The sequence below is a fragment of the Nothobranchius furzeri genome, chromosome 9 (genome assembly GCF_043380555.1).
Source record: "Nothobranchius furzeri strain GRZ-AD chromosome 9, NfurGRZ-RIMD1, whole genome shotgun sequence".
Taxonomy (NCBI): domain Eukaryota; kingdom Metazoa; phylum Chordata; class Actinopteri; order Cyprinodontiformes; family Nothobranchiidae; genus Nothobranchius; species Nothobranchius furzeri.
The window spans coordinates 40,936,545-40,947,495 of NC_091749.1; positions in this window are offsets into that span (position 1 = coordinate 40,936,545).

Below are 10,951 nucleotides of genomic sequence, written 5' to 3' on the forward strand. Positions count from 1 at the left end.
CTGCTTGGCCAACAGACCCCAGGGAAGCGGCAGGGTTCGGCACCAAACAATGAAGCAGGGACCATTGTCATGATAGTCGACACCCAGCTTCCCCGATCTGCCTGGTAAATTGGCAAAGTGTCCAACGTTTTCCCCGGCACCGACGGTAAAGTAAGGAGCGCCGAAGTGCAGATCCAAGACCGTACCTACACAAGACCCATCACACGCCTAGTCGTGCTACCTGAAGTTCCGATTAAAGATTGACTCCTAGACTAACCCACTGCTGTACGTTGGCCTTTCCAGGGGGCAATTTTACCCCAAATTTGGGGGCGGCTGTGTTGGAAAGGCCACCAGGTGGAGTGGCACACTAGAGGACTCACGCTCTAACTCTCTCGGAGCAGAGCTGATGACAGTGCAGAGGAGACCACCGAGCAGAGCAGGTGGAGAAGCACATGAGATGGCAGAGTGGAGGGGAGTTTTTTACTTAGCTAGTTCCCAGGTTAAGTCAGCTTTGTTTGCGTGAATGATTGCTAAGTAAGTAATCCTTTGTTTCCTGGACCTGCTTACATAATGTGTTAGGAATAAGTCTGTTTGCCTCGTGGTGTTCTGGAATGTTTTCATGTTGTAGTTATGCTTGACAGTTGTCATGAATCTGCACTGCCCTATTGTATGAGAGTGTAGGTCCCTGTTGCCTATTTTATGCATGTGTGTAGGTTGCAGTGTTGGATGTGAGGTGGTTAACAGCTGTAAATGTGGTTAATTTGGTTTAGAATCTCAGAATATTTGAGCGTTTGTAAATCCCTGAAATGCCACTAGATGTCCTCCTTGTAACATGTCTGCCCTGGCAGTTGCCCAGAGGGTTTTTAGCTGGTGTGGCCATGTAGACTGGGTTGTCCAGACCAAGGCGATCTGGACCTGCTGATTATTATATTATTTTCTGTTTAGAGTTTTTTTTTCTCCTACTATGTTGTTGTGTTAGATTGAACAAATGGGGCAGAATATATTTTATGTTAATCTTTCTTCCTGTATTATTCTTTCCTTTCCTTTAGACCACACACACCTACCAACATCCCAATTCTTAGTGAGTTGAATACTCATTGCTTAGCCCTGCATCATTGTTCTCCGTGCCCCTGTGCATTGCTGTTGCTACTACTGTTCACCTGAGAATAAAGAGGCCAAGTTGAAATGAAGCCTGAACTTGTGTTCTTACCGACACCCCAGGAAGACACCCTTTAACTCCCTCCCTGATACAGTCCATCTACCTACTAACAACAGGCAATCTTACAAATATATATATATATATATATATATATATATATATATATATATATATATATATATATATATATATATATATATATATATATGTACCACTTTGAAGAAGCCTGCTGATGATTGAAATCAGGTGTGTTGAAGCTCAGGGACAGCCATGAACAATCCTGTGTATTTTTGACCTCTGACCTCTGCTTATTCAGGTACTTTTGCACCCCCTTCTTTATTGATGCCACCATAAACACACACATTTAGCTCTTTAAGGAGCTGCACCTAAAGTTTACAGCCCAGGCATTCACTTTATTTTTAGTGTGAATTCGATTAAGTTTAACTTGCTATCTATTTCCACTAGGTGGCAGAATAACACCAGATATATTTTATGTAAAAATAATGAAAACTTTTTATCATAGTGCTAAAAGGTAAACGTTATAACGCAAAACAAAATTCAAATAAGAAAATTATTTTAAATAAAAAAGGTGTAAACATAATTAAATATTTATAATTCGTCATAATTTTGAAAACAATCATAAAAATATACAGAATATTAGAAGTATGGTATTAGCCAGTGTTGATGTATTTAGCAGGTCTGGTTGGGTTTAGCAGCTGAACTGTGCAGTAGATGAGACCCTGAGCCAGGTTCTCCGGAGCTCGGACTGCTGTCTTTCCAACCAAAAGGACCTCGATGACAAAGAGCATTGATGAGTTTGGATTTTTGAATAACAATAATAAAAACAATTATCATTATCAGAACAATTAAAATGCAGAGAACGAGACGGAGAGACGAGAAGTGGGAGATTGGATGAGCTGTGGGAAAATAAAAGACAAAAGCAGTTATTTTAAAAAAGATGTCAGAACATTTTATATTAAATGGCTTTAATTAGTTTATTTACGTTTAAGTGAAGACAAACAGCTCAAACATCAGAACGGTGTATCCACCTGTGTGTTTACCTCTTATGGAGAGCGTGATGGTGGCGAATGTGGAGAGTTGGAGGTCAGATTCCAGTTTACAGGTGTAGTTCTTGAACATTTCCTCCTCTGACACTCTTTTGAAGACTAGCGAGGCTGTCATGTGTATTACATTTGTGCTTTTCGTTCTGCAACGAGATCCACATGAAACTGGGTATGCGAACATAAATGATCTTTTTCCAGTGTTTCTGTGATTTTGATGTGTGACTTTTTATCATTTTACCTTGAATAATTGTAGAAAACTGGCAAGCTGTCATTGATTTCTACAAAAGATTTATCGCTTATCCAAAACACCTCTTCATAGTCCGAATACATGACAGCTTTACACTCGATCACCGCGGTCGAGCCTTTAAAGGAAGAGCTGAATCTATATTATCGGTTTATTTTATAGATAAAATCTGTTTTTTGGACGTTTTTCAGAAACTCACCTAAATCTACAGGAAATACATCATTATGCTGCGGTGACAGAATCACAGATTGTCTATATTTTCCTGTGGAAACATGAGGAATGTTTAAAACATTTTAACTGGTGATGTAGATTTAAATTTGAACATGTCTAATTTCTTACTGCTTGGCTGGACATCCAGTGCCACTGTGAAGCTCCTGTTGTAAATGTGACCTCTGTAGAGGTAAGATCTGATGCAGGTGTAGACGCCGCTGTCTTTGTCCTGCACGCTAGAGAAGTAATGATGAGTTGGTGATGTCTGGCCCTCCTATGAGATAAAAAAACAAATCTTTTGAAACAGTACCCAGATGATCAGATCTTCCAAACTCACAAATCTGTTGGGCCGATTCTCACCCTACCTTGTACCACGTAATGCCTCTGCTGGTGATGTTGGGAGTGTCTCTGTTAGGGATGCTCTCTGTAGGGCAAAACAATGTGCAGGAATCCTGGGTGAAACAAGTCGTAGGGTACTGGCTCCTCTCTTCGTGGTCTCTGGATTTTGAAGTGTCCACTCTGAGTCTGAACCAGAACTGGTTGCTGGTATTCCTGGCATGACAACAAAGATTGTTTTGTAAAATTTTATATATTAAAATAACTTTGGATTATTCTGGTGGGTTAAGCCCTGGAGAATTATGTGGCTCAACGGGAATCAAACCCTGCTGTATCTGAGGTGTATTTGTCCATCCATCCATTTTCTGTACCCGCTAATCCACGCGGGGGGGGGGGGGGGGGGGGGGGGGGGGCCTATCTCCAGCTATCTCCAGGCAAGCAGGCAGGGTACACCCTGGACAGGTTGCCAGTCCATTTATTTGTCTATTTACATAAAAGTAAACCAACACAGTTCCTTGTGGCCGGGAGACCTGGGGATGGACTGTCCAATCTCGGGGGCAGAAGTTGCTGAGGTAGTCAAACAACTACACAGCGGCGGAGCCCCGGGGGCGGATGAGGTTCATCCTGGGTATCTCAAGGCTATGGATGTTGTAGGGCTGTCATGTTGACAGGTCTCTGCAACATTGCATGGTCATCAGGGGCAGTTCCTGTGGAGTGGCAGACCGGGGTGGTGGTCCCCATCTTTAAGAAGGGTGACCTGAGGGTGTGTTCCAACTATAGTGGGATCACACTCCTCAGCCTCCCTGGAAAGGTCTACTCCAAGGTACTGGAGAGGAGGGTCCGATCGAATCTCAGATTCAGGAGGAGCAATGTGGTTTTCGTCCTGGCCGTGGAACTGTGGACCAGCTCTATACCCTTGCAAGGGTGATGGAGGGGGCATGGGAGTTTGCCCAACCAATCCACATGTGTTTTGTGGATTTGGAGAAGGCTTATGACCGTGTCGCCAGGGACACCCTGTGGGGGACGCCCCAGGAGTATGGGGTGGGTGGATTTCTGTTAAGGGCCATTCAGTCCCTTTACCAGAGGAGCATGAGTTTGGTCCGCATAGCCGTAGTAAGTCAGACCTGTTCCCGGTGAGGGTTGGACTCCGCCAGGGCTGCCCTTTGTCACCGGTTCTGTTCATTACCTTTATGGACAGAATTTCTAGGTGCAGCCGTGGTGTGGAGTGCGTCGAGTTTGGTGGCAGGAGAATCTCATCTCTGCTTTTTGCGGATGATGTGGTCCTCCTAGCTTCATCCAGCTCTGACCTTCAACTCATGCTGGGTAGGTTCGCGGCCGAGTGTGAAGCGGCTGGGATGAGGATCAGCACCTCCAAATCTGAGACCATGGTTCTCGACCGGAAAAGGGTAGCTTGCCAACTCCGGGTCGGCGGAGAGGTCCTACCTCAAGTGGAGGAGTTTAAGTATCTTCGGGTCTTGTTCATGAGTGAGGGTAGGAGGGATCGGGAGATCGACAGGTGGATTGGTTCAGCATCTGTAGTGATGCGGACACTGAGCCGATCTGTCGTGGTGAAGAGGGAGCTGAGCCAGAAAGCCAGGCTCTCGATTTACCGGTCGATCTACGTCCCAATCCTCACTTATGGTCATGAGCTTTGGGTAATGATCGAAAGAACGAGATCACGGATACAAGCGGCTGAAATGAGTTTCCTCTGTAGAGTGGCCGGGCTCAGCCTTAGAGATAGGGTGAGGAGCTCGGACATTCGGGAGGGACTCGGAGTAGAACCGCTGCTCCTCCGGATCGAAAGGAGCCAGTTGAGGTGGTTTGGGCATCTGGTCAGGATGCCTCCTGGACGCCTCCCTGGGGAGGTGTTTCGGGCATGTCCTGCCGGCAGGAGGCCCCCGGGTCGACCCAGGACACGTTGGAGAGGTTACATCTCCAATCTGGTCCGGGAACGCCTTGGGGTCCTGCCGGAGGAGCTGGTGGAGAAGGCCGGGGAGAGGACGGTCTGGAGCTCCCTAGTTGGGATGCTGCCCCCGCGACCCAGACCCATATAAGCGGAGGAAAACGACGACAATGCTCAATAAACAAAAATAGTTTGTTTTTTTTTGGCTAAAAGTGCCATCCACCCATCTGCCCATCCATCCATCCATCCATCCATGCACGCATGCATGCTCCCATCCATCCATCCATCCATCCATCCATCCATCCATCCATGCATGCATGCATGCTTCCATCCATCCATCCATCCATCCATCCATCCATGCATGCTTCCATCCATCTTCTCATCCATTCATTTTCCTCCACTTCTCCAGGGTCGGGTCGCAGGGGCAGTTGCCTAAGCAGGGAAGCCCAGACTTCCCTCTCCCCAGCTACTTGGGCCAGCTCCTCAGTGAGAATCCAATGGTGTTCCCAGGCAAGCCCAGAGACACAGTCCTTCCAGTATGTCCTGGGTCTCCTTTTGGATCTATTTCTCGTCAGACATGCCCAGAAACCTCACCAGGGCGGAACCCAGGAGGCATCCTAATCAGATGCCCAAGCCACCTCAACTGGTTCCTCTCCAAGTGGAAGATCAGCGGGTCTACTCTGAGCCCGTCCCAGATGACCAAGATTCTCACCCTATCTCTAGGGAGAGCCCAGACACCCTGTGGAGAAAACATTTCAGCCGCTAGCATCCACCATCTCATTCTTTTGGTCACTACCCAAAGCTCGTGACCAGATGAGGGTTGGAGTGTAGATCGACCAGTAACTCGAGAGCTTCGCCTTCCAGCTCTGCTCTATGTTCACCACGACAGACCGCTGCAACGCCTGCATCACTGCAGACAGCACCAATGCAAAATACCATCTATTGAAATGCGTTCTCAAACATTAGATGGTGAAAGCTTATGTGGGGTATATTCACACTCATACCCCTCATGTTTTGGGAAACCTCAGAGATTTTATATTAATGCGCATGATCAGAATAATTCCAAATGGGTCCAAAAACACTCAACTGATGACTCTACAGAATAAACCAAGCATAAACATGACAAGATGCCACCAACAGTTTGCTGAATTTGATGAATCTTCTTTAAATTGAACTGGTAAAACCTAATTTAGACCCTGAGGTGGACTGGTGATGTGTCTAGAGTGACAGACACCACCTCCCCGCAGACAAATGATTGGAAACCTAATCTACACTCTACGGTACACAATCAGTGGAAATAAATCAAGTTTCCCTTGTGATGTGTTTTTGCAACATGTCAAGCAATGTTTGAGTCTTACCTAACAGAGCAGGAGTAATTCCCCTGATGGACGTCTGAAGCTCTGACAATGACGAGGCTCCATCCGAGAATCAGCACATCCGTCTGACGGTGATCAGCTGATGCTGATGTAATGTTGGTATGAGTCATCCCCTGACTGGTGTGACTGGTCCACACCAGCTCAGGGTGATGGTTCCAAGGGCAGTGCATGACCACCATCTCACCTGCCTTGATGTTCAGAACCTTTGGTCCTATCGAGCACACAACTGCACAAGAGTCACACAGTTTCATTCATTTCATTTATTTCTGGACATAAAATATGTTTGAGACATTACTATAATTCCTTCTGAACTAAAGTTATGACTCATAATAACTTGTTGACATTTAAAGATGTGAACGTTCCACATTGAGAAGCTTTTTCTTTGGCCTCACTTGTGCGAATCCAAATTCAGAGACATTAATGATTTGTTATTTTAAAGAGTTTGTTCAACTCCACAACACACTAGCACTTTTAGTTTTTCTACCATCAGATGTTAAGAATATTAAAGGGAAAACAAACTATTATTTTCAGCTACAGAATTAACCACAGTCAGTCCCTGAAGCCTAATCCCAACCCAATCATTTTACTTTAATGGTTGACTCTCTTTATCACAACCCCCCAAAAAGCAAAGAATACCCCCATTTATCTCTTGTGTTTGTATTTTAACCCGCAGCTAAACAAAATCACACAATAAGTTTCACATGAAAATATCTATTTTAAAGCCATCATATTGTTAACAATATTACTGACTGGAGTTAAATCAGATATTCTATTTGATTGATGTCCATTGTATTCTATTCTATTTTCTATTCTACTCAATACTATTCTATTCTATTATATTCTATTCTAAGTGATGTCCTGGTTTCTCTTACCTGTCAGCGATGTCAGGAGAAGCAGCGGGACTTGAGGTACTCTCACCATATTTGTCTCGGGAGATTTGAACGTTTTCTCAGATGTTCTGAAGAACCGAGCCTATACAATTCTAAATCAGCTGTTAGAAGGAGGTGCCATTTAGCCTTCCCGTAGCTTTTGCTTTTGTTTCTCAACTAGGAGCCTACATAATTTCTCAGGATGATTACGCACTTAGGTTGGTTGTAGTTTCATAGTTGAACAATGACTGTTTTCTTTAAAATATCAGAAATGATTAATGGTGTATCCCTGACGCATTTGCGCGGTGAGTTCCAGCTAATGACGCAGCTACAGCGGGGCGCAACTCCACCCGCAGACGCGCTTCGGACGTTCCCGACCTCCCAATGGATGCAGCAAGTGTAAATCGACTCGCTGCCAAAAAATGATTAGCCACCGCGGGATCGCGCACGGTTAGGCAATTGCATTTCTAGACGAAATTCCCCAGGATTTCGTCCTAAAACTTATAGCAATATGGACATTCAGAAAGCAGATAACCTCTTCCGGTACTTAAATTATCGCGGATATTAGTTTTTCCAGTTCGGAAGTTGTTTTACGTGTTGCTATTTGTCTTAAACGTTCACAATGAGGATATATTAATCCTTTTTGCAATATTTGCGATTGAAAGATGGATTGTGGTACTGTCTTTCTTAATGTTACAGCCTTGATACTAAAAAATAAATAAACAATGTAAAATGGCGCCCTGTATTGAATGTAAACGTCGTATAAATGTAAATAAACAATTCTCCAGCGATTTGATTTTTTCCCCTTCCTTTCTTTAGTCTACTTGACATGGAGCCACAGTTAACTAGTTTGGGGCACATTTTTACTTGAAAAATAGTATTTAAACTGATCAAGCTTTGGCTTTAATGACACTGTGTAGGTTACTATCTATACATTACGTTGCTCTATTTAAAAGTAACAAGATAAGAGCACTTCAGCACATAAAATTAAGATTGTCACTTGCCAAATAGAGACAATACCCTCCTGTTTACCTATAAGAAACGCCTAAAAACATCTTTAAATTCTTTATTGATGATTTAATTGTAGACAACTAAAATGGCATTTTACTTGCCAATAAGTGATTGAATCTCTCAGATTTTCATGGAGGCTAAAATTGACCAAATAAGGGTTTTATGTATTATCTGTTGATGTTACTGTACTCATACTGCCTACTGTATCATCATAAACACCCCAAAAAGGGCAAAAAAAAAAAAAAAAAAAAAAGATAATCTCCCTTGCCAAAAATTGATTAGAGTCCTGGTCACGTGTAAAGGGTTAAATTTACCTAAATATTACCTTATTTATTATCTCTTGATGTTATTAGTCCCATCACAGGGTGCTGGGTGTCTTCCACATAAACACCTCAAAAATGGCACACAAAAAAAGATAATTTCCCATGCCAAAAATTGATTACAGAGTCCTGGTCACCTGTAAAGGGTTTAAATTTACCTAATATTACTTTCTGTATTTTCTCTTGATGTTATTAGTCCCATCACAGGATGCTGGGTGTCTTCCACATTCATAAACACCTCAAAAATGGCAACAAATGATCATTTCCCTTGCCAAAAATTGATTACAGTGTCCTGGTCACATGTAAAGGGTTAAATTTACCTAAATATTACTTTCTGTATTTTCTCTTGATGTTATTAGTCCCATCACAGGATGCTGGGCCTCTTCCACATTCATAAACACCTCAAAAATGGCAACAAATGATCATTTCCATTGCCAAAAATTGATTACAGAGTCCTGGTCACCTGTAAAGGGTTTAAATTTACCTAATATTACTTTCTGTATTTTCTCTTGATGTTATTAGTCCCATCATAGGATGCTGGGTGTCTTCCACATTCATAAACACCTCAAAAATGGCAACAAATGATCATTTCCCTTGCCAAAAATTGATCACAGAGTCCTGGTCACCTGTAAAGGGTTAAATTTACCTAAATATTACCTTATTTATTATCTATTGATGTTATTAGTCCCATCACAGGATGCTGGGTGTCTTCCACATTCATAAACACCTCAAAAATGGCAAAAAAAAAAGGATAATTTCCCTTGCCAAAAATTGATCACAGAGTCCTGGTCACCTGTAAATGGTTAAATTTATCTAAATATTACTTTATTTATTATCTCTTGATGTTATTAATGCCATCACAGGATGCTGGGCCTCTTTCACATTCATAAACACCTCAAAAATGGCAACAAACGATCATTTCCTTTGCCAAAAATTGATCACAGAGTCCTGGTCACCTGTAAAGGGTTAAATTTACCTAAATATTACCTCATTTAGTATCTCTTGATGTTATTAGTCCCATCACCGGATGCTGGGTGTCTTTTACATTCATAAACACCTCAAAAATGGCAAAAAAAAAAAGAGATAATTTCCCTTGCCAAAAATTGATTACAGTGTCCTGGTCACCTGTAAAGGGTTAAATTTACCAAAATATTACTTTATTTATTATCTCTTGATGTAATTAGTGCCATAACAGGATGCTGGGTCTCTTCCACATTCATAAACACCCCAAAAATGGCAACAAATGATCATTTCCTTTGCCAAAAATTGATCACAGAGTCCTGGTCACCTGTAAAGGGTTACATTTACTTAAATATTACTTTATTTATTATCTCTTGGTGTTATTAGTGCCATCACAGGATGCTGGGCCTCTTTCACATTCATAAACACCTCAAAAATGGCAACAAATGATCATTTCCCATCGCCAAAAATTGATTACAGTGTCCTGGTCACCTGTAAAGGGTTAAATTTACCTAAATATCACCTTATTTATTATCTCTTGGTGTTATTAGTGCCATCACAGGATGCTGGGTGTCTTCCACATTCATAAACACCTCAAAAATGGCAACAAATGATCATTTCCCTTGCCAAAAATTGATCACAGAGTCCTGGTCACCTGTAAAGGGTTAAGTTACCTAAATATTACCTTATTTATTATCTCTTGATGTTATTAGTCCCATCACAGGATGCTGGGTGTCTTCCACATTCATTAACACCTCAAAAATGGCAAAAAAAAAAAAAAGGATAATTTCCCTTGCCAAAAATTGATCACAGAGTCCTGGTCACCTGTAAATGGTTAAATTTATCTAAAAATTACTTTATTTATTATCTCTTGATGTTATTAATGCCATCACAGGATGCTGGGCCTCTTTCACATTCATAAACACCTCAAAAATGGCAACAAACGATCATTTCCTTTGCCAAAAATTGATCACAGAGTCCTGGTCACCTGTAAAGGGTTAAATTTACCTAAATATTACCTCATTTAATATCTCTTGATGTTATTAGTCCCATCACCGGATGCTGGGTGTCTTTCACATTCATAAACACCTCAAAAATGGCAAAAAAAAGAGATAATTTCCCTTGCCAAAAATTGATTACAGTGTCCTGGTCACCTGTAAAGGGTTAAATTTACCAAAATATTACTTTATTTATTATCTCTTGATGTAATTAGTGCCATCACAGGATGCTGGGCCTCTTTCACATTCATAAACACCTCAAAAATGGCAACAAATGATCATTTCCCATCGCCAAAAATTGATTACAGTGTCCTGGTCACCTGTAAAGGGTTAAATTTACCTAAATATCACCTTATTTATTATCTCTTGGTGTTATTAGTGCCATCACAGGATGCTGGGTGTCTTCCACATTCATAAACACCTCAAAAATGGCAACAAATGATCATTTCCCTTGCCAAAAATTGATTACAGTGTCCTGGTCACATGTAAAGGCTGGCTGGGAAACTGGTCTGGTCTCTGGGT